A 22,447-nucleotide genomic window follows, 5' to 3' on the forward strand; every position below is an offset into this window, starting at 1 on the left:
AACTTCCAGATTTCACCCAAGAATTCGAGGTGATCACAGATGCTAGGAACCTTGCATTAGGAGGAGTCCTTACTCAAGAAAGAAGGCCTGTAGCTTATACTTCTCGGAAGCTTAGGATTCATGAAGTGAATTATGCTACACATGATTTAGAATTGCTAGTAGTTATTCATGCTCTCAAACTATGGAGACATTATTTATTGGGACGCAAATTCCTGTTGGTAACAGATCACAAGAGCCTTAAGTGGATTTTTACCCACCTAACCTTAACATGAGACAGAGGAGATGGATAGAGCTCATGCACGAGTATTATTTTGATATTAAATTTAGACCAGGTAAGGATAATGTTGTGGCAGATGCCCTAAGCTGTAAAGATTTTCTGGGGGCAATTTCCATGGCTAACAACCCTATTCTAGACAAGGTCTTGGATGCTGCTGTCAGAGATACAGATTACCAGATGCTTGCTAGTGTCCTACGTGAAGAGAGGGTATCATCAAATCAGCCTAAACCTCTACATTACTCCTTAGAATATGAGAAAATTTACTATAGGAATCGATTATGCATACCTAAGGATTCTACCCTAAGGAATGCTATCCTATATGAAGCACATGATGGCCCAACTTCAGGACATCCAGGTTATGCCAAAACCATCAATGCAATTCGCAGAAGTTACTATTGGCAAGGTATGAAGGGTGATGTCCTTCGCTATGTCAAGCAGTGTTTGTCTTGTCAAAGGATTAAGGCAGAGAGACTAAAGATGCCAGGTAAATTACATCCTTAAGATATTCCCCAAATGAAATGGGAATGTATTAGCATGGACTTTATCACCGGGTTTCCTTCTGTCCAAGCTGGATATGATTCAATCATGGTCATAGTCGACTTGCTTACTAAAGTGGCTCACTTAATCCCAGTCAAGACAACCTTTACAGCTTCAGATATTGCTCGTTTGTTTGTGAAGGAGGTTTTCAGAATTCATGGTTTACCCAAGAGGATTGTCAGTGATCGTGATGCCAAGTTTACTTCAAAGTTTTGGGTATCATTGTTTCAAGCTATTGGAACCCAATTATGTTTTAGTACTGCTTATCATCCTCAAACTGATGGCCAAACTGAAAGAGTTAATCAAGTAATTGAAGACATCCTTAGAGCCTACTGCAATAGAGAACCTCACAAGTGGATTCAATACCTACCCTTGGTAGAGTATGCATACAATTCCTCTACTCATAGAAGTATTGGAATGCCACCTTTTAATGCTCTTTATGGTCAAGAATGTTTATCACCTCTTAACTTTTCTGACCCCACTATAAGGGTAGAAGCCTCAAAGAAAATGCTTGAAGAAATGGAAGCTCAAACCAAAGCTATTCGAAGGGATATTCAAGTGGCTCAAGATCGACGAAATAAGTATGCCGACTTAAAAAGATTTGATCGGATTTTCAAAGAAGGTGACAAAGTTTTCTTACGAGTAAAACCCAAAAAGATCAATCTATCTCTCGGAAGGTATAAGAAGCTTAGCTACCGATATTGTGGACCTTACGAAATAATCAAGGTTGTAAGTGATCAAGCTTATAGACTAAAACTCCCTTCTCATCTCAAAGTGCATGATGTATTTCATGTAAGTCTGTTAAAACCTTATGTATATAACCCTGACCATGTCCTTGATGATGAGCAAATCATTTTACCTGCTCAAGATGTTCTACAACTCCAACCTGATACTATCCTAGAAACTCGGGAGAGAAAGCTTAGGAATAGATCCATCAAAGAACATCTTATCTTATGGAAGGATTTCCCTATAGAAGATGCTACTTGGGAAGATGGGACATCCCTTCTTAAGGATTACCCTTCACTGTTCTTGAGATGAGGGCATCTCAAATTCTAAGTTGGGGAGATTGTAAGGTCTCTACTTTCAAATTGCACACAAGTTCTATTACGCATTTGTATTTTTTTGAACCATCACTCCTTATTTAAGATATTCGAGTTCAAATTATGAATCGTAGGTTGAGAAAACCTAGAACTTAAAATTTACGCTACAAAATTCTGACATGTTTAGCTATATGAATCACTAACTAACTTATTGCAAGACTTATTTACTGATTGTAGAATTTTCTTTTACTACTGTAAAGTTAATATAAGACTGTAAAGTTTAACTTAAAAATGTAAAGTAAATTATCATTAAGGAAATAAATAAAATAATTATAAAGACAAAAGAATACACAGGGATGACAAATGAAAGCACATGGATCACATAGGAGGGGACAAAGTGGGATACACTGTCACATGAAAAAGGAGAAGCTACTCTTGACTAATCTTAATGAGGGGGGGCTTGTGTGGCCTTATCTTTTGATGATAATGACAAAGTGATCAAGCTCATGGGTACCACATGGGTACCAAAAAAGCGGGTATGATTTTTGGGGAGAAAAATAAATAAATAAATAAATCAATCAAAAAAAAAAATTGGGAAAAAAAAAGATGGACGTTTTCTTTTCTGCTATAAATAGAGCATTCATGCTCACACTTTAGACATAGAGATTGCCTCTATAGCGCTCACGAAGTGCTGCCACTTCTCTTAGAGAGAAGGCGTCCACAAACCACTAAGAGAGCAAAAACTCTAGTGGACTTATAAGGTGTGTATTAATTAAGCATTCAATTATTTTTAAGAAGGATATACTCTAATCTCTCTAATAGATTAGTAAGATTCAATTAGTTGTGTGTGTGTGTGTGCTATCCATTACTCTAATCTCTAATGGAGTAGTAATATTCAATTAGCTATGTGTGTGTGTGCACTATCTCTTACTCTAAACTCTCTAATAGATTAGTAAGATTCAATTAGTTATGTGTGTGTGTGTACTATCTATTACTCTAATCTCTAATAGATTAGTAAGATTCAATTAGTTATGTGTGTGTGTGTGTGTGTGTTATCTTTTACTCTAATCTCTCTAATAGATTGGTGAAATTCAATTAGCTTTAGAAAAGTATGTGTGTGTGTTCTCTTTTACTCTAATCTTTCTAATGGATAGTAAGATTCAATTAACTTTAGAAAAGATGTGTGTGTATGTTTTCTCTTACTCTAATCTCTCTAAGTATACCTACTCTCTCTAGTTAGTACATCTTCACTATTAACTTATATATTGTTGATTGAAAGTTAATACATAAGAGAACTCATCATATTCTTATTATACATTATGAAATTCTCATTCACCAATGTTATTGTCAATTAGGTTAAATAGAATTTTGAATAATACTAAAAATTGATTTAGTTGAAGTATAGAATTGAAGTTAGAATTGGATTAGAAATGTCATGCATAAAAATGTCATGCATAAAAATAATGCATTCCTAAATAATGATTTAGTTGAAGTATAGAATTGAAGTTAGAATTGAAGTTAGAATTGGATTAGAAATGTCATGCATAAAAATAATGCATTCCTAAACTTTCACTCGTAATTTACACACTTAATTTTTGACTAATTAAGATTAGCAAATATTTGATGTATAGAAATTAGAGGTAGAACAACAACACTAAGTGTGAATCCGAGTTGGCGAGGGTTCAAAGTACAGACTCTCTTTGAAAACAAGGAGATTACTAGGGAAATTGACCAATTTAAAGTTCTAAGTGTATAACATAAGTGTAGTACAAAAAAATGGCTCCAAAGCGTGCTTGAACACAAGGCGCTAATGATCATGAAGCTGGTACAAGTGACGGTGGAATCCCTGCGGAAAATGCTATGTCTCCACCAATCGAACCAATCGGAGCTATGGTACAGGTTAGTATTGCAGTTTCAAGTTATGCATCATTGCATATGCGAGACCATAGGAATATATTATTTACCTTATGAAAAGAAAACATGGACCCAAACCACGGGGCTTAATCCCAAGAAACTCGTCATATGTTTGACAAGTAGAAAAGATTGTATGGTTAAACTGGTTGCTATAGGAAAGAATGTTTGTCCAAAACCTTCGGTATGGTTTATCTCAAGTCTCTCTACTTATTAGCACTGGTATTATGTGGCAGTTGTCGAGGCGTGAGATGACGCCCAGGATGGCACCACTGATGCTGTGGTGGGAGTACACCCAGATTAGCCCAGTTGGATACTGCAGTTTTGTTTTGCCGTGGCGTGAGGATGACGCCCAGATTGACACCGTTGTTGCTGTGATGGGATTACATCCATATTAGCACAACGAGTACTTGTCGAGCGGTATGGGACGCTCATGAGGACAAGGGTTTTTATAAATAATGTATATACCGATCGGACATAATAGCGCCAGTAGAGATTCTTGAGTGAACCTAATCCAAGGGTTGTTGGTTTAAAACTGGACGACTTCTTGTTTGACTATTGTTTGTAATACTGTTTGAAGGGCTGTTTTAACGAACCAGTATCATAAATAAAGTAAAGGAACATGTATGTTTAAACAGTGTGGTAGTAATTAGATAACAAAACAAGGGTGAGTGTGGTGTGTAAAGTGGGAGAATGATACCCCGACGGTATCATTCTATGGTCGGGTGGACCTGATGAGTCGGGTAACTTTCCAACGCTAGATTTTTTTTTATTAGTCATAAATCTTAAAAGAGACAAACCTTGGCGTTGTGCTTCTGAAACATGGGGAAAAAAGCACACAGGTTGGTCACTCGAAGATTTATACTTTTAGGTATAATTGATTATAGATAGTTTTTAGATAGGGTTATGGTGGTCACGGTCCGCCATAGCGAGATAGGACCAATCCTTCACTAACGGTTCATGTCCGTGGCTATGTAGTAGCTAAGGCAATGTCCATTGGTTTTTCTTTCTCAGGATTGGAGACCTATCAAAGGTACTCCGCTCCTCTCAAAAAGGGGCAAGGACCTCACAGATAGTAAGAAATCCTCTATTCTCTATGTTTTCCTCCTATGGACCTAGGGACACAAGGTACCCTCTATGCTAGTAAGAAATCCTCTATGCACAATATTGAAACCCTACTATGGCCCCAAGGCCATAGGATGTCCTCTATGCTAGTAAGAAAAACCCTCTACGCTCTATGTTGGCACCCTATGGAGACTTGAGGGCCACAAGGTACCCTTTATAATGCTACTAAGAAACCGTGTATGCTCTAGGGGAGCACCAAATAGCCCCTAGGCCAAAAGGTTCCCTCTATGCTAGAAAGAAAACCTCTACGGTCTACATTGGCAACCTACAGCCCTCTTGCCATAGGGTGCATCAAATGGCTCCTAGGCCACATGGTGCCCTCTATGCTAGAAAGGAAACCTCTGTGCTCTACATTAACACTCTATGGACCCAAGGCCATAGGGTGCCCCTTATGCCTAGTATGAAACCATTCAAACTCTATATTAGCATCTAAAGACCGTAGGCCTCAAGGTGAGCTCTATGTTAGTAAGAAACCATCTAAACTCTATGTTGGTAACCTATGGCCCAAAGGCCATAGGATAGCCAAGGAGCTCTTTGGGAGCATTCCCCACAAAGACCACCTTATGGCCCCATGGTGATTTAGTGGCCTAGGTGCCCTTCTTAAAACTCTTTTATTTTTGTATCATATGGCCCCAGGGAAATAAGCTATCCTCTATGCTATCAAAAAACCGTTTATGCTCTTTGTTGTAATCATATGGCCCCAAGGACATAGGGTGCTCTCTATGCTAGCAAGAAACCCTCCATGCTATATGTTTGCAGCCTATGGCACCAAGGACACAGGGTGTCCTCCATGATAGTAAGAAACCCTCTATGCTCTAAGTTTACACCCCATTTGACTATGTTGACACCCTATGGCCCCAGGGCCATAGGGTGCTCCCTAGGGCCACAAGGTTCCCTTCAACCTAGGAAGAGACCCTTTATGCCCTAAATTGGTACTCTGTGGCCTCAGGGTCATAGGGTGCCTTCTATGCTAGTAGGATACATTATACGGTCTACGTTTCCACTGTATTGCGTAGGGCGAAAAGGTTATCTCTATGAAAAAACCATGTATACTATATGTTGGCAATGTATGGCCCTAAGGATAGAAGGAAACCCTAGGGCTATAGGGTGTCCTCTATGCTACTATCATATGGTCTAAGGGCCACATAGTGACCAAGGTATCATGTGTGTGAGAATTCTCTACTATATATACAAAAACCACTTTATGGCACTATGGCATCCCAAGGGCAACAAGGTGCTAATAAAAATCCCTCTATGCTCTATGTTGGCACCCTATGGCCCCAAGGCCATAGGGCGGTCTTTATGCTAGTAAAATTCCCTCTATGCACTATGTTTACGTGTATACTTATAAGAAGCCATTTATGCACTATGTTGGCGTCTTATGACCCTAGATCCATAAGATGTCCTCTATGGTAAAAGAGAAATTGTACATGGGATATGATGGCATCCTATGGTCCTAGGGCCATAGGGTGTCCTCTATGCTAGCAAAATGTGTAAGTTAATACTGCAATAAATATGCAATCCAATATACAAAATTGAATCATTATCATACATCATACATTTGTTGCTTTGCCACACAGTTGAAGGGGTCTTTGCCTTCAAATATCATCATATCATTCAAACATTTAAATCAAATTTGCAAGTACTTTAATTCACAAATGCATTGATCTGTTGGTGGATGGAAGGTCCGGCTCACCATGCACTTTGATTTACAAATCATGAGGTGAAAAATTATTTGTGATGGATTCTCCTTATGGCATTGCACATGTTTTGGAACTTGCATTGCCTTCTACTTCCAATTTACAAACTTAAACAATGGTTATACATTATACAATCATTTCTTTGCAATAAACCTTGATACAATGTTCCGATTGCTACATGACAAGCTAAAAAATTCTACTAGTCCTAGCTTCCCTCTATTGAAAAAAAATCAAGATATAAATTCCAATTCTCTGCATCATCTAGAAGAGAAACAAAATCATAGTTTGGAACAAAATACTCGCACTTTATATCTTTGAATAAAATCTTGTTACAATCGAAGAACTAGATCTTCACATAATCCAAAGGACAAATGCTTCAATAACCATTTATACTCGATGTTTACCATCTAAGCAAATAATTGGCATTTACAACAAATGTTGAATATATGTTTAATCTAGTTAGTTGCAATACAAAGATAATTATTTCAAAGCGAATATGTTTAATCTAGTTAGTTGCAATACAAAGATAATTATTTCAAATGCTTACACCATCAATTCACAATAGAAGAACTTACACCCAACAAAAAATGATCATACATCAATTGTTCAAACTCTCATTTTGAAATTTTGAGGACTAAATACTTTTTAGTTTTTTCTAGATTATTTCATTCTCGATAGAATATTAAACCTTAATCACAAGATAAGAAATATACGTCCCTAATGTATATGGACACAAGATATAAGGCCAAAGAAAAATATTCTTGAACCACTTAAAGAGTCTTTAGGTGACCTAAAATAACCAACCTATGGTCTAAAGGCCATAGGGTGTCATGTGATGTTTTATAAGATGTATCCATAAGAGCTAGGTGATTTGCATCCATGGGGTGATTTAAGTGTCCCTGTGGAGATTCTATGTCACCACCCTATGGCCCTAAGGCCTTAGGGTATCCCAAATGCTCTTGGATAACTTATGTTTCCTTCTAGAATAGTCCAAATACTCATGTGCCCGTTTAGAGACTTTATGTAATCACTCTATATACATAAGATTGTAGGATAGTTGTTGAGGGCGAGCTTTTTGAAATGGGGCCTCTAAACCCAAACCAATGGGCCTACCCTCACAAAATGTTCCTAAAGAGGTACGCACACTACTCGGGGCACCACCTTCTTTTGGGAGTGGAGAAGGAAACCAATCAAAATAACACTTGCACTCACCCACTCAAGCAACACCTTTGAGAACCCTTACTCTATGTACACTTTGGACACTTGACACCATCAACGATTATGCAACCCAATGCCATGCATCAAATGTAAATATGCAATTTGTGGAATAGCATTCACCTTCTCCCCCTAAGAATACCCATGATACATCCAAACTCCTCCTCTCTCAAGAACTCATAAAAAAATCATGCGCACAAGAGTTGCCTCTAAAAACACACAAGAGAATCACCTACATCGAACTAACACACTTTGCATAGAGAGCTCATCTCCATCTATGCAATGCCGTGACAAATAAAATCACCATGAGAGGTAGCCACATGCATATGTAATGAAGCAAAAGAGAGTTGGAGTGAGAATTTTCTTTAGACTAATTGAATAAGTGTGGAGAAACAAATCAATGGTAAATTGAGAGTAGAACACTTACTTGATTTCTCGCACACCTTCTAAGGGGTAGACAGACGCTGGCTAACCATCATGAATTGCGACACATGATTGTTTGAAGATGATTTAATGATCATTAACATAACCATGAGAGAGATCATGATGCATTTACAAGTTATTGAGGTGCTACAATGATTTATTGGGTTGATGGAGTAAGAGATTGTAGAATAGAAAGAGTGGAGGATAGAGTTGCACTTCCTCCAAAGAGGAGGGTTAGGAGGGAGGATGTGAAAGAGGGAGAGTTGGGGGTTTCTCTACTATTGATCAAAAACAACATGAAGTTGAAAATATAGGTGTGTGTCTTTGAGTCTCTCCAAGGGGGGCTATTTATAGTTGTGTGGGAGTGGGATTATGCTACACTTAATTAGGGTGAGTGATTAGCCCTAATTAAGTGTCCTTTGACCACTCCTTGAATATTGGACATAAAAGGGACTATTTATTCACCAAAAATATCATTTTAGACCGTGAAGGCTCCATAGGGGTGCATAATGTAGGTGGCCCCCACCATGAGGCCCTACGGGTGGCTCCTGCGGGGTATCTCAACTTGTCTGTCTTGGCATTTAGAAAGCATCTTTAGGTTGGTCCCATCACATGCAAGTGACCTTGAACACTCATTGCTCTTCTAGAAGATGAGTAGGGGAAAAATAAGATCTCACCCTCTTGATTTACTTGATTTACAGTTCCCTTTTGTTGCGAATCTGAAAGATTTACACTATTTTGACAATAACGTTTTACTGTAGCTCGGAATGACATGCTTCAAAAGGCAAATTTGACCTTCTCAACGTGTTTGATATGAATTTGGACTATTCTTCACGCCCATGCACCAAGGAATTCGGTTTGGAAGGTCCACACTAGGCTAGGGATCCTTTTGCTTCCAAGTCTTCTTGTATGGGCCCTTTCCTTGTATGCATCCAAGGAGAATCATGCTTTTTCAAAAGGGTATGATACTTAAACAAATAGAGGAGGGCCCAATATTATTTGCTTGTGAAAAGAATATACAATTTGAGTCTTTTTGGAAGGGGAAAACTATATGTATATTCTTAAGAGATATTGGGCCACCTATGTAGGGGGCATAGAAGACTTGTAGAGATGGACCGTAATCTTTGGTAAAGACAAGTGGAGAGTTGATTTTCCATGTTAATTTATCTATATGGGATGGAAGATGGATATATTATTTTTCTACTACTAATTCACAAGAGGTAAGAAAGTTTGGGGGTAGATAGTTGGTTATTGTATGCCTAATTTTATTTACAAAGCAAAAAGAAAAGGGTGGTAATATAAATATATGACTAAGGTGACATTTTTAGGAAGAGTACAATGTATGTGTCGCCACAAAGGTTAAACGAAGAGGGGGAATTTACTCTAGATAACTTAATATATACACATATGAGGAAGAGGTTGTTGAGTAGGCTGAAAAATGTTGCAAAAAGATGGTTACCATTTTATGCCATTCATATTAGCCCTCCCCCAAGCCTAGAGATATTCATATCTTTAGGAGGACGGTGTTGTTTCTTTCTCTTCTTTTTTTTTCTCTCTTTTTTTTCTTTTCCTTTTAAAAATAAAAATAAAAAAATAGGAGGAGCGACATGCACTCTTTTACTCCATTAGATCTGCTTTTTATTACCTCAATCCCATAAATCGGAGATGGGAGGGTTGCCTTGGGTATGTTCAGATTCCAAGGCTGGTTCTTCTTTGCACATCAAAGCTTTAAAAATAGGTGGAGCATTTGCCAAGCCGAATGGATCCATGCCAATTTGGAGCTTAGACGATGTAGGTAGATGACTTCCTATCAACGGATTGATACGTTGAAAGTAGGGCTTTAATCTCCATCCATTGACTCTGGTCTTGTGGAGTTTTCCTGATAAATCTGCTAATCTATAACTGCCATTCCCAAACTTTGTTTTTATCATGAAAGGTCCCTCTCATCTTTGCAAAAACTTTTTGTCAAGTCGAGTATCAAGTCGGTTATCATGGCGAAGAACCAACATACCTTCCTTCAATCCTTTCCCCTTGAGCTTCTTGTTGATTTTGTCCCTTTGGCTTGTCGCTTTGGTGATGTAGTGATCAATGGACTCTTCTCTATCTAGCTCAAGTCGTTGGAGATCTAAGATCCTTTCATGTAGAACCTCTTTTGGTTTTTTTGCCACTCTTGAAAGAACGCGCAAGCTTGAGAGCTCTACCTCAATGGGGAGAAGTGCCTCCTGTCCATAAACTAGATGAATTGGGTAGATACCTTGAAAGATGTCCTATACGCCCAAAGAGCAGCCGTCAAATGGAAATCCCAATCATTAGGCCGGTCCACAACCTGCTTAGAAATGATCTTACATATCATTCCATTCACTTTTTCCACCAATCCATTGCATTGAGGATAGTAGGGTGTGGAATGCAGGTGTTTCACTTTTAACCTCCTCAAGAGATCATTGAGAAGGTCAGCCCTAAAACCCGGGCCTCGATCTGATAAGATTTCTAGGGGTGTTCCAAACCTACTACAAATATGATCAAAAATAAACTTTGATACCTCTTCAACTGTGATTCGGGTTGTGCTTGTTGCTTCCGCCCATCGTGTCATGTAGTCAACACCCATGATGATGAAAACCTTCCCTGTAGAAGTACGAGGTAGGGGACCTATTGCATCCACACCCCACTTTTCAAAAGGGCCATAAGATATTATTGGGACTCGAGGCTCATATGTTAGTCGTCTATCCCCAGCAATATGGCATTGCTTACATGCCTTACACAAATGTTGGACATCACGATGTAAGCTCGGCCAAATAAACCCTGCTTGTAAAATCTTCTACTTGTAATATCTTGAGAAAAGTGACCACCACATACATCATCATGACATGAAAGAAGAATTTTCTCTATCTCTTGCACACCTGGTACTCTCCTCAAGACCAAATCTTTCCCTTTGTGATATAAATCTTCCCCAATCAACTGGTAAGGTGTGGCCTTCTTAACTAGTCTATGTCTTTGCACCTTGTCTAAGTGTTTGGGGCACTCACCTGCTTGTAGAAAGAAAATAATGTCTTTTAGCTCCTCTTGACCTTGATATTTGGGTTCATATAGTTTCACACCTGCTACCGCCATTTGAAGATTTTCATTTGCGAGTAAGTCTGCTTCCTTATTATGAGTTCTCACAATGTGTTGTACCTGTGTTGCTTTAAAACCCTTCATCAAAGCTCTTACACTACTAAGCCACTCAAACAATGTACGATTCTTGCACCTCCAAGTCCCTTGGATTTGCCTGAACACTAGCAAAGAATCACCTTTTATAATAAGTATTTGTATGCCTAATTCGTTGCATTCTTCTAACCCAAGGGTTAGAGAAGCATACTCAACCTCATTGTTGGAGTGAACATTGGGTAGAGTGATACCTTTTCTAACCATTACCTCCTTTTGTGGGTTCAAAATAATGATCCCCCCTGTTGCTTTGTCTTGTTGGCGTTGATAAGCTCCGTCAAAGCATAAAGTATCGGCATTATCAATCTCCTTCACTTTGAACTGTTTTGAGCCTTCCTCTCTTTGTAGTCGTGATCCTTCCTCTCTTTGTAGTCGTGATCCTTCCCTTTGTCTCACTTTGTAGGTGAGAATGTCTGCAAGTCCTGCTCTTGTGCTATCTTCTACAAGGAAAGTGTATTCAAATTCTTGGAGTTCAAGCACCCACTTTTCTATTCTAGATGAGAGGCTCATGTGTTGTACTACATATGGTAGATTGTGCTCTAAGGTGAGAAAAACAAATGGCACAGGGAGAAGATACGATCAAAACTTCCTTACCGCAAACAAGATTGCAAAGACCACTTTCTCCATTTCAGTGTATCCCTTCTCGGCCGGAGTCATCACCTGAATCCGGTGACATTCCCACAAATCCCATCCATAATCTTGACAAGCTTCTTGATATCTACCAAGTTTGTTTTTCCAGTGAATAATCCCAAGAGACTATTGGACCATAAATAAGCAAGTGACAGCAAAACCTAAATGACCCATCACCTCTTGTGACACAATGGTGTTTAAAGCTCCAAGTGTTCTAGAAGAGACATTGTAGCAAGTGGATGTGATGCAAGAAAAGGGAGTTTGTTGCAACAATTGCCTAGACCTTGGTGATATGAGACCCAAGACTCCTCTTTGCAAGTGTAACTTGACCATGGGATAGCGCACCAGCTTTATTTTTCTAACAAAATTTTATATTTGAGGATTATATATATATATATATATATTAAGAAGGAGAAAATATTCTCCTTTTTTATCCTTCTCTCTCTAGTATGTACATGTGTGTGTGTGTGTGTGTGTGTGTGTGTGTGTGTGAGAGAGAGAGAGAGAGAGAGAGAGAGAGAGAGAGAGAGAGAGAGTAAGAAGAAGCATTAACATTGCAAATTTTTTCTCAAGAGACCTCAAGTATCCATCCAACCAGTTTTGAACTCATGTCTTATTAATATGAGAGAGAGAGAGAGAGAGAGAGAGAGAGAGAGAGAGAGAGAGAGAGAGAGAGAGAGAGAGATTTTAGTATCGTCCTTGAAGGACCAATATGACCTATGGGACCGAAAGAAACATATCATCTAGGAGGTTTGAAGCTGAGGTGTGACTCTTCATGCTCAAGAATTGTGGAAATGAGCATCACAATACAAAGTCTACATAACAGTTGGGAGAATAATGTGTAAGTGAAATCTCATTGCTAAAAATGTGGGGAACAGAAGCTCGAATCTGATCAAAAGCTGAGCAAAGGGTATATGGGGAAGACAAGCTCAAATGTGATCAAAAGTTGATCACCCAAGTAGGGTGTGATGTTTACACTTAAGTAGGGTGTGATTTCATAGAGGATGAGAGCTAAGATGGATGGAAGCAATGGTGTAGATTACACTTAAGGGAATAGAATCAAGCACATAAGGGTGGGGTCATGTCCCTTGTTTGCAGAAGAAGATGGTTTTGTAGTGGGGGTAACATGTGTGGTGGAATGTATGAAGCGCCTAGATATCTCACAAGCTGTGATAATTGGCATTGCAGAAAAGACTCGTTCACTTTGTAGTCTAAAAAGGCATTATGAATCAAGTGCAATGCATCCCATCTTCCAAACCTCTTTTAGATGTATTGTATCCATCTCAAGCTTAAGATGTTGCTTTTCGTGCATCTTCTAATTCTTTTAACTTGTTTTGCATGTAATTATTCATATCTAGATACATACAGAGATAAAATAAGAAAAAACAAGTTTTACATTGTTTGAATGACTCTGCGACAAAGATCTGATAAGTTTTAAACTCAAGTACTGTTGATATTTGAGAGAGAGAGAGAGAGAGAGAGAGAGAGAGAGAGAGAGAGAGAGAGAGAGAGAGAAGAGAAGGAATGGCACTATTGAAGCAAAGGAATTGAAAAATTGTTTAGGTGCAAGACTTGAGGCCGAGTACCCTTGGACACAACATGGTGGTAAGGGTGGTTAGCATTGAGTCTTACCATACCCCAAGCGAGATTTCTTGAGCAAACTAAAACCCGAGCAAGAAAGGCCAGTCAACTTGTAAGTGAAGCGACCAACTGCAAAAAGTGAGTGCACAAAAGAAGACTACAAGTCTTGAACTCTACTCGTTAGCATGAAATGCAGATGCTCTACCACTTGGCTATAGGCAATTTATTGAAAAATGTGGCCATTGTTTAAGTAATGAACCAGTGTGACTATATTTGACTATCCGCATTCAAAAAAGTGGTGTGGCCGCATGTCCTAGTGTGACATGGGCCTAAGTGTGTGTGTTTTTAGTAGATTTTTGCGGTGTGCGAATACGCATAAAGAATTGGTCTACATGTGTTAAGGGAGACCAGGGTCAATGGGTTGGTGAGGCATGGATTGTGAATGAGAGATCACAAGCGGGTGGGGTCCACGGTGGGGTATGCAAGATGGGCCCCTCACCAGGAAAATGGGAGACAATGGCAGTGGGCCTAGATTATTGGCATCACATGTAGCCCATGCGGTTATAGGACCAAGTGTAATGGCAGGGATGGACCTTCCATAAAGGAAGGTTTGCAACATGGGGTTGCAATATAAAGCGAGGGGATTACAACCATCTTTGAGGCCAAATGCCTAAGGTCCTAGGGATACAATAGACACTACTAAAAATTTGAAATACCGGGATGGGTTCAAATAGATTCATGAAAGCATGGAGTAAATATGTATATAAAGCAAGGGGATTACAACCATCTTTGAGGCCAAATGCCATGCCTAAGGTCCTAGGGATACAAGACACTACTACAATTTTGAAATACCGGGATGGGTTCAAATAGACTCATGAAAGCATGGAGTAAATATGTATAAAATTCAAATAAATTGTCATCAATGATGACAACCATGGCAAGAATTCATAGTCTGATTGCAAACCTCAAGTAGACATTTTTTGATTGCCAAATGGATTTGCGAGGCTCATTTCTAGCAAAGCAAATTTTTTGTGTATAAGTTATTTTCTAGTAGCAAGTGCTAGAATCAAGAGGTGGCAACAAATATGAGCCAGTTGGGTGGTGATATTGGGAGGTAGCTTGATGCAAGGGTGTGTGTAGTTGGGTGACTAAGAGTGTGTGACATGCTTCATTGAAGGGCTCAAGGAAGGCCTTGCAATGGTGGGGTGAGAGTTGGGTGCACAACTGGCTTTGAGTGAGAGTTCCAACGCTTTGGAATGGTAGGATAATTGGGGTTGGATCCCTGCAATGCAAACTAGAGGGGAGAGGAATTGCATGTCGAAAGAGGGCTGCCTACTACCTCTTGTGCTCACCAAGCAGCACAACATAGGCCGTAGGATGAGGAGGGAAAGAGAAGAGCGATGGGGAAGTGGTACAAAACGCATGACAATGGCATCGTTAATGTGGGTCTCTGAAATCTGTGGGTGCTCTAGCGTGCTTATGGGTTGTATTTTACGGCATCACCTCCTACACCAAGGACCACATGCCGGTGTGCGGTCCACTATCAACAATGCTAGGAATTTCTTTTTCAAAAATTGACAAAATTACTCATGGGTCCAATGTTTTTTAATCGTTAGGTTTTGAACTTGCCTTTAAGAAAACTGGGAAATTTATAGCAAGGACCGGTGGTCCAATAGTAGTCGTGCGGTCCAATGGAGTGATAAAAAAATACCATTTTCCCAAACATATAAATTTCCTTTTCTTGAACTTGCCAAGAGGAAATTTCAAAGCATTATGTTATTTTTTCCATTTTTTATACTATTTTTCTCTATTTTGGGATGGAATTTCTCCTTTTGTGCTTGCCCTCACCTGGCATTTTTGAAATTGAAAACGACACAGTATGTCGCCACGATTTTAAACAAATCCTTAAAACTGCGAATCTATTGATGATGCCTTTATCACTCCAAAGGAGCAAGGTCAATGCAAGGTAAGCAAGACAAACAGGTGTCGTATAGTTTCTCTCTCTCTCTCTCTCTCTCTCTCTCTCTCTCTCTCTCTCGTTGTGCAACTGCAGGGTGTGCATGTTAATTGTTATTTCCATAGGCAATCACTATTGCCCATCTTGATGCCTCGCTATACATCTAACTACGTTGGAGATGCTCTATCTCCCTCTCTTGCTCTTGGCTCGCTCACTTGCTTGCATGTGTGTTCATCACTACAATTGATGCAATTAACGCATCTCTCTCTCTCTCTATCTCTCTCTCTCTCTCTCTCTCTCTTCCCCCCCCCCCCCCCCCCCCCAATAGCATGGATTTTGTGCCACAAAATCCCTTGCAAGATTGTGCGACAAGAAAGACATGGAGCGTGTACGACAACAAGAGTAGGAGAAGTGGGAGGAAGCAAGGGATGAGGGGGAATGGAAGAAGGCGGGAAAAGGGAAGGAGAATATTCCTATGCATTGAATTTGTTTAAGAGTATGCAAGTATGTGCCAATGTTTAAAAAGAAAAAGAAATTACAAAACAAATCAGAATAGATTCAAAGAGCTCAAAAAATAGTAGCATTGTTGAGTGGATGACCTTTAACCCTTTCTCTCAGTTGCAAATGACGCTTGTTTGCATGCTAACCCACGTCTCTCTCTCTCTCTCTCTCTCTCTCTCTCTCTCTCTCTCTCTCTCTCTCTCTCAGACTACATAGTAGGTTCTATGTGTGTGTGTGTGTTTTCCTGTGATCATGAAGTTGTAAATTCTGGCATAGCTACACGCAATGTAAGTTAAGGTGGTTGAGTATAGCTTGAATAGTTTGCAAGAGGTTTTACGGCCCTCTGTGTGTGTGTGTGTGTGTGTGTGTGTGTGTGTTATGAGGAGGAAGACCTAGGGCTTGGGGGAAGTGTAGCCTCTATAAAAGCTAAGGAGGATGGCGAAAAGAAGGGGCAAGAGGTGCATGCACAGTTTGAGGAGGATGGGCATGCACAAGAAGTTTTGGACAAATTCTCACAATAATTCCCACATTGTGACTTACCTCAACATCCTTCTGTGAGGGAGGCACAACATACCTAGCTAGGTACGTGGTGCCTTTCAAACAGAAGCTCATGATGTTATTCATTGTATGAAAAACACATGAAAAGACTCCATTTTCCTACATGAGAAAAATTCTATATCTTCTTGTGATGCAACCTGCATACAAAGGAGGAGGGGGAATTACATACGTAGGTTACATGATACGAGTTGAGGGAATTTGGCATCTTTAAAGTATTAGTAGTATTTTATAAAACAGAACCAGTAATGTTCGTTCCCCGGCTGAGGTTAAGCTAGTCAAACAGGGAGAATCCCGGATTCTCCCATGACGTAATATGGAAAAGGAAGGGAGGAAGGATGGACTTGACACGTGTATGGGGACACTTGACACGTCATTTGATACTTTCAAATATTTTTATCCGGTTTTTTTTGGGGGGGGGGGGGGGGGGGGGGGGGGGGTTGCTTTATTAAAATCTGTCATCACCGTCTCTGTGTCTCTCTCTGGAGGTCGTGCGCGCAGGGTTCTGTGATGTTTGCTTTGGATGAAGTTGAGACAGCTTGGTCCAAGAAGAGCATGGAAAGACCCAACACCTACGCACTCCTGTCATTGGACATCTTGAGCAAAAGACTTGGCAAGCAAGAGCCAACAAGAAGGCACGAGATAGAGATAATGGGGAGCTTGGGAAGGAAGCTCGAGCGAGACTGCTGTGAGTTTCTTTGGTCCTTCGCAATGGGTGCGGTTTGCGATGCAGGAAAGTAGAGGAAGGGGCGGGGGGGAGAGGGGGCACAGTGATGTAGAGAAGCGTGTTCGTTGGGAGTGCTAGACAGCTGACGGAGAAACCCGAGCGTGGGCGGCGGGAGTAGGGTTGGACTGGCGACAGAAGCATGCGCAGAGGGGAGCTGAGGGGACAGACAAGTGTGCGAAGGAGGATGCGCGGAGGGTGCACAGGCATAGAGGGGGCGTTGGGGGTGTGGGTGGGTAGGGCTCATAGAGGGAGAAGAGAAGAGAAGTTAGGAGAGAGAGAGAGAGAGAGAGAGAGTAGACATATACATTACGTGTTGTTGGAGGAGCTTAGGAACCACTATGCACTAGAGCAATATTAAGCTGAGAGACATTTTTTCGATGGAAATAATTACAGCAAGGACCACGCGCCGACGCGCGGTCCTCCGAGCAGCTAGCTGGGGCGGTGGTTAACATCTATGGAGAAGCCGCCAGGGGTCCCGTGCACACAAATTCTACTTGCTGCTCTTGGAAGGTGGCTGCCTCGCCTCATTCTCCTTCTTCTCCCGTGCTCACCCCCCAATAGAATAAAACACGAATTTCACTCTGCGTTTGGTATGGTAGCGATACGCATCTCTGCTCAAAAGTCCCAACAACATCTCTACCTCCAGCAACTACAAGCCCCACCCCACCTCCAAGCCTTCCTTGCGGGCATCCCAGGTATACCCAAAATGCTCGGAACGATGACTCGATATACTTCATGAAGCACTGGTTGGTTGTTTGAAAAGCAGAAGTGGAGGAAATGTGCAAGGCGTCTTTGCTTGGTCACTTATAATAGATGGATTTGAGTTCTTTTTGGGGTTGAAGGTGCAGTTTGGGCTCTTGTACGTGGATGAGAACATGGCACGCTTTCCGTGACTCTCAGCATTTTGGCATCAACAACTTCTTACTAGCAATACCACAACATCTTTTGATTTGAGGCTTGTGAGTGATAACAATGGAGAGAACACAAGCCCATTATATGACAGCTAAACAATTTGATGCAACACAAAATCTGGTGTGGACCACTTCGGGCATAAGTCAGAGTGGAGAGAGTGCTAAACAATTTGATGCAACACAAAATTTGGTGTGGACCACTTCGGGTATACATCAGAGTGGAGAGAGTGCGATGGCCTTTTGAGCTCGATATGATACATAGTTTATCCTCTCGTGTATTGTCTTCACCTTCCAGCTCACACGCACATACAACTAACTCACCTTGACTTACGACTCACCTTGACTTATGTTACCCATCTTTCTTTCAAGGAATTTTTTTGAAAACCACACATGTCCAAAGAGCCATTTTTTATCTTGCCTCTTTAAATTTGACTAGGCAGAGAGAGAGAGAGAGAGAGAGAGAGAGAGAGAGAGAGAGAGAGAGAGAGAGAGAGAGAGAGAGAGAGAGAGAGAGAGAGAGAGAGAGAGAGAGAGAGAGAGAGGGTATGTTGATTATCATACATTAATATGAAAATTATTATGCTCAATGCAGAAGTATGTTGGAAAATTTGTGAAATGTGAAGAAGAGGTGTCCAAAGGAGCAGTTTCATTGACAAAATGCAGTATGTTGAGTGTGTCGTGTGGTTTTAAATTTACATTCTATGTTCTTAAAGATGGATTGGACTCCTTATACGAATACAACAGCTAGTAGTGATAACAGGGTTATGGATGCATCTAAATGTGTGGCCTTAAAGGATTGAAACAATAGTTCATCGTGGGCATGGTCAATACGGTTTCTAAACCATCAAAATTTGTATCATAATATCATTAGGAAGAGCATAGCAGGGTGGTCACTGCAAGCACAGAGGAGTAAAGGAATTGGACGGGTAAATATGGTGAAGTTAAATCTCCACAAGAAAATGCAACACTCTGCGTTTGGTATGGCCGTCGTGTGCATCCTCCAGCTTGGCCTCCTCATCCACCTCAACATCAACTCCTCCACCCTCCTCTCATAGCTTTGCTACCCCTTATCCACCAGAGACCTTAATTATTGAGGCCTTCTCGTTTGTGAAGAAGACAGAGTTCTACTCGCCTTTCCCTACACCGAGCACCGCCCTCGGTTCCATCCATAATATGGTTTCCTTGCTCCGCCTTTTTTACAACCTCGTCTCGACATCAACTCTCTTATGGTGTGATCAGCCCCTTCTAGCCCACCACTGCACCCAGATGCTCCACTCTCAAGCTCAAATTAATTCTCTCATTCTTTGTGTGTACTTGGCAGCTTTGGTGAGTTCTCCACCCTTTTGCTCTACTTCTCTCTTTTAGCTTCTCTGAGCGGGACCCTAGCATTGATTGTAGTAATGTCTTTGGGTGCAACATCTTCTTATGTAGGGATAGCGGCACCATTTTTGGTTGCTTTGAGGTCTACACCAATGTCTTCAGGGTCATGGGCGCCATCAATTTTGATGGATGTGGGCTTTGCGACGTCAGCTTTGGTTGCTATGATGGCTACATCAGTAGAAACTGCGGTAGCAAGGGTAGCCTTCTTGATTGTAGGAGCTTTTAATCCCAGAGGGATGGCGATAGCTCTGGCTACAGTAGGCTCGTATGCAGGTGGTACAATAACCACTACAATGGAAGCAAGCCTAACAGTTATCTTGGCTGCAGGGGTGCTGTCAATCAACAACTACATTGATGGCAACACTCTTCAGCCGCACTGTAGGGGATGCATCAATGGTCGCGACAAGAAGAGTTGTAGTAGCTTCTGCATTTGCAGCTGGGGGGTGAACGGTGCCATCTAATTCTTGTATAGGATTTGCAATAGCATCTTCTTCAGGGTTTGTGGCACATGCAATTCCTAGAGGTATGGTACTCTCAACAGCAGTGAGATTTGCAACATCGCTTTTGTTGGCAGATGTTGCAATTACAGAAGCACGATTAGGCTTAGCTGTAGTACCGAGAGCACGCCGTTCACAAGCTTGGTCTACAGCTTGCTGTTTTACACCAAGGAACACTGTGGTGGTGCCAACAACCACGTCGCATAGTGGGTTGGCAGTGCAAGGGGTCGGGCATGGTGGATAGCTTGGACCGAGGCGGTGACAAATCTTCGAGCTTGCCTACTCCGTTGTAGCCTTTCTAACTCTCAGTAGCACTTCTGAGGAAATAATTGTGAGGTACTTTGACAAAGTGCTTAAGAATTGGATGATCAGATTAATATATGGAATGATACAGGTCGTCCACAATGAGTTGGAGCTTTTGTGCTTTGCGTTCAGCACGCCTGCAGATGAGTTCAAGCGTGTTGAGTTTTGTCGGAATGTGCAAGCGAAGAGGGTGGCTAGGAATCATAGGGAGTTGATTAGGTATATGTTCGCTAACAAGGTGGGGCTAGATTTTCTGATGAGATGTTTGGATGAAGAGGATATGTTCGTGAGGCTTGAGGTAGAGCACATGGTGGGGTTTGGGGAGGATGTGACCTGGGAGGTGGGGGTGGAGGGTGGTTGACCTTGCTGGAGGAGGTGTTGACAAAGTTGGCGGACAAGGTGGGGACCAGCAGGTAGGCTGAGTGGGGGCCACAAGCATCAGGTACTAGCATGCTTGAGCCCCAAAGGATTGCGCCCCCTTATGGATCTTATCAACCCCACCTCAAGGCACTCTCTCACTCTTTTGAGAGCCCTTATTATGTTCTATGAGCAACTCAACAGCAGCCCCCTACGGCCTGTTTTTTGTTCTAGAGTGCAGGTCCAAGTTGGTGCTCATGGTTTTTTGAATTTCTTGTAGCAGATGCCCCTAATATGACTAAATTTAAAGGTTTTCACACTAAATTACACAGTATTTCTCCAAAATTTGTAGGTTTTCTTACCCTCAAATCTAAAATTTAGAGGTAAATCTCAAAATTTTAGGTGGTATCACACTTAACCTAGGTTTTTTTGAGCATTAACTATAAATGAATCATCTTATGTCGTATGCAAACCTAAGCTCTCTCACAAATCTTGCCCACTCTCAAGGTACTCTTTTCCTTTTACACGGACCAAATTCATAGTTGATACATTTGATTGGGTCAAAGTAATTCCAATCAAAATTGTGTTGATGGATTAGACATAATCTATTTATTTTTTTAAATAACATATTTTAGCGTCTTCAAAATTAAGAATCTCACATTTTAAAAATTGGTTTATATTTTTATATATTTTACTGTCTTCAAAATTTAGGATCATTGAAGCATTTTAGTGTTTCAGACGATTTAGAACCCCAACAACCCATCTTGAGTGAGCTTGTAGTCAAGAATGATTAGGAACATAACCATTTATGAACCAGAGCATGGCCACAAGCTTATTTATATGAATCTGCTATGGCAAACATGGCAATGGACATGCTTCCGAGTGTTAAGTGTAATGTCTATCTTAAAGGGGCAAAGATGAGCAATGCCCATGGTATGGAAGTCCTTGCTTGGAGATTATTAAAGCAATCATTTTTTGCCTTGGAGATGACAAAAATGGGTTTGCAAAGTCAATGCAAGATGAAATGTTTTTGGATTCTACATAATCAAACAAGCAGATGTATGCGATTCATTAATGATGGCTTATATGATATTAAGCACCGGGTTGTCGCACCATGTTTTGGGGGTTGCAAAAAATACATTGCATCCAGGCTGACCCCATGGGGGTTGTGGAGGGTTATGTTTGGTTTTGCATTTACTTTGTTACACTATCCTCTATAGAGTAACTATTGAGGTCTTGATCTTGGCTTTTTTATTTTATGTACTTGCTCGGTTACTTGTTTGCTCGGAAGTACTTCCTCGAGGATTGGGATTCCTCGTTAGCATTGAGCAAGTGTTCCAAAGGAGACACTATGACGCTCGAAGAGGATGCAATGGAGAAATCATGAGTGAGTGGATGTGATGGAGATAGTGATTCTAAAACTTAAAAATGCCACATAATTTTTTTATGGGATACATGCACCTTGCAAAATAGTAAGCCTATGATTCTATTCTTACACCAGTTGTTCGCCTTCTACTCTACCTTCCTCCTCCATGGTCAACCTTTAACTATGGAGTATTTTGTGACCTCTAGCCTTACTTCTCAATAAGTTACTTATTTCTATACTTGGCACTAGTAGA

The 22,447-nt window shown here is 40.7% G+C and overlaps 1 pseudogene; it reads right to left on the minus strand.

The window, feature by feature from the left end:
* Positions 1 to 19,639: 19,639 nt before the first annotated feature.
* Positions 19,640 to 20,923, minus strand: LOC147420159 (uncharacterized; annotated as a pseudogene).
* Positions 20,924 to 22,447: the final 1,524 nt, after the last annotated feature.

The sequence above is a fragment of the Adiantum capillus-veneris genome, chromosome 28, assembly GCF_014529385.1.
Source record: "Adiantum capillus-veneris isolate H3 chromosome 28, ASM1452938v2, whole genome shotgun sequence".
In the NCBI taxonomy this organism is placed as follows: Eukaryota; Viridiplantae; Streptophyta; class Polypodiopsida; order Polypodiales; family Pteridaceae; genus Adiantum; species Adiantum capillus-veneris.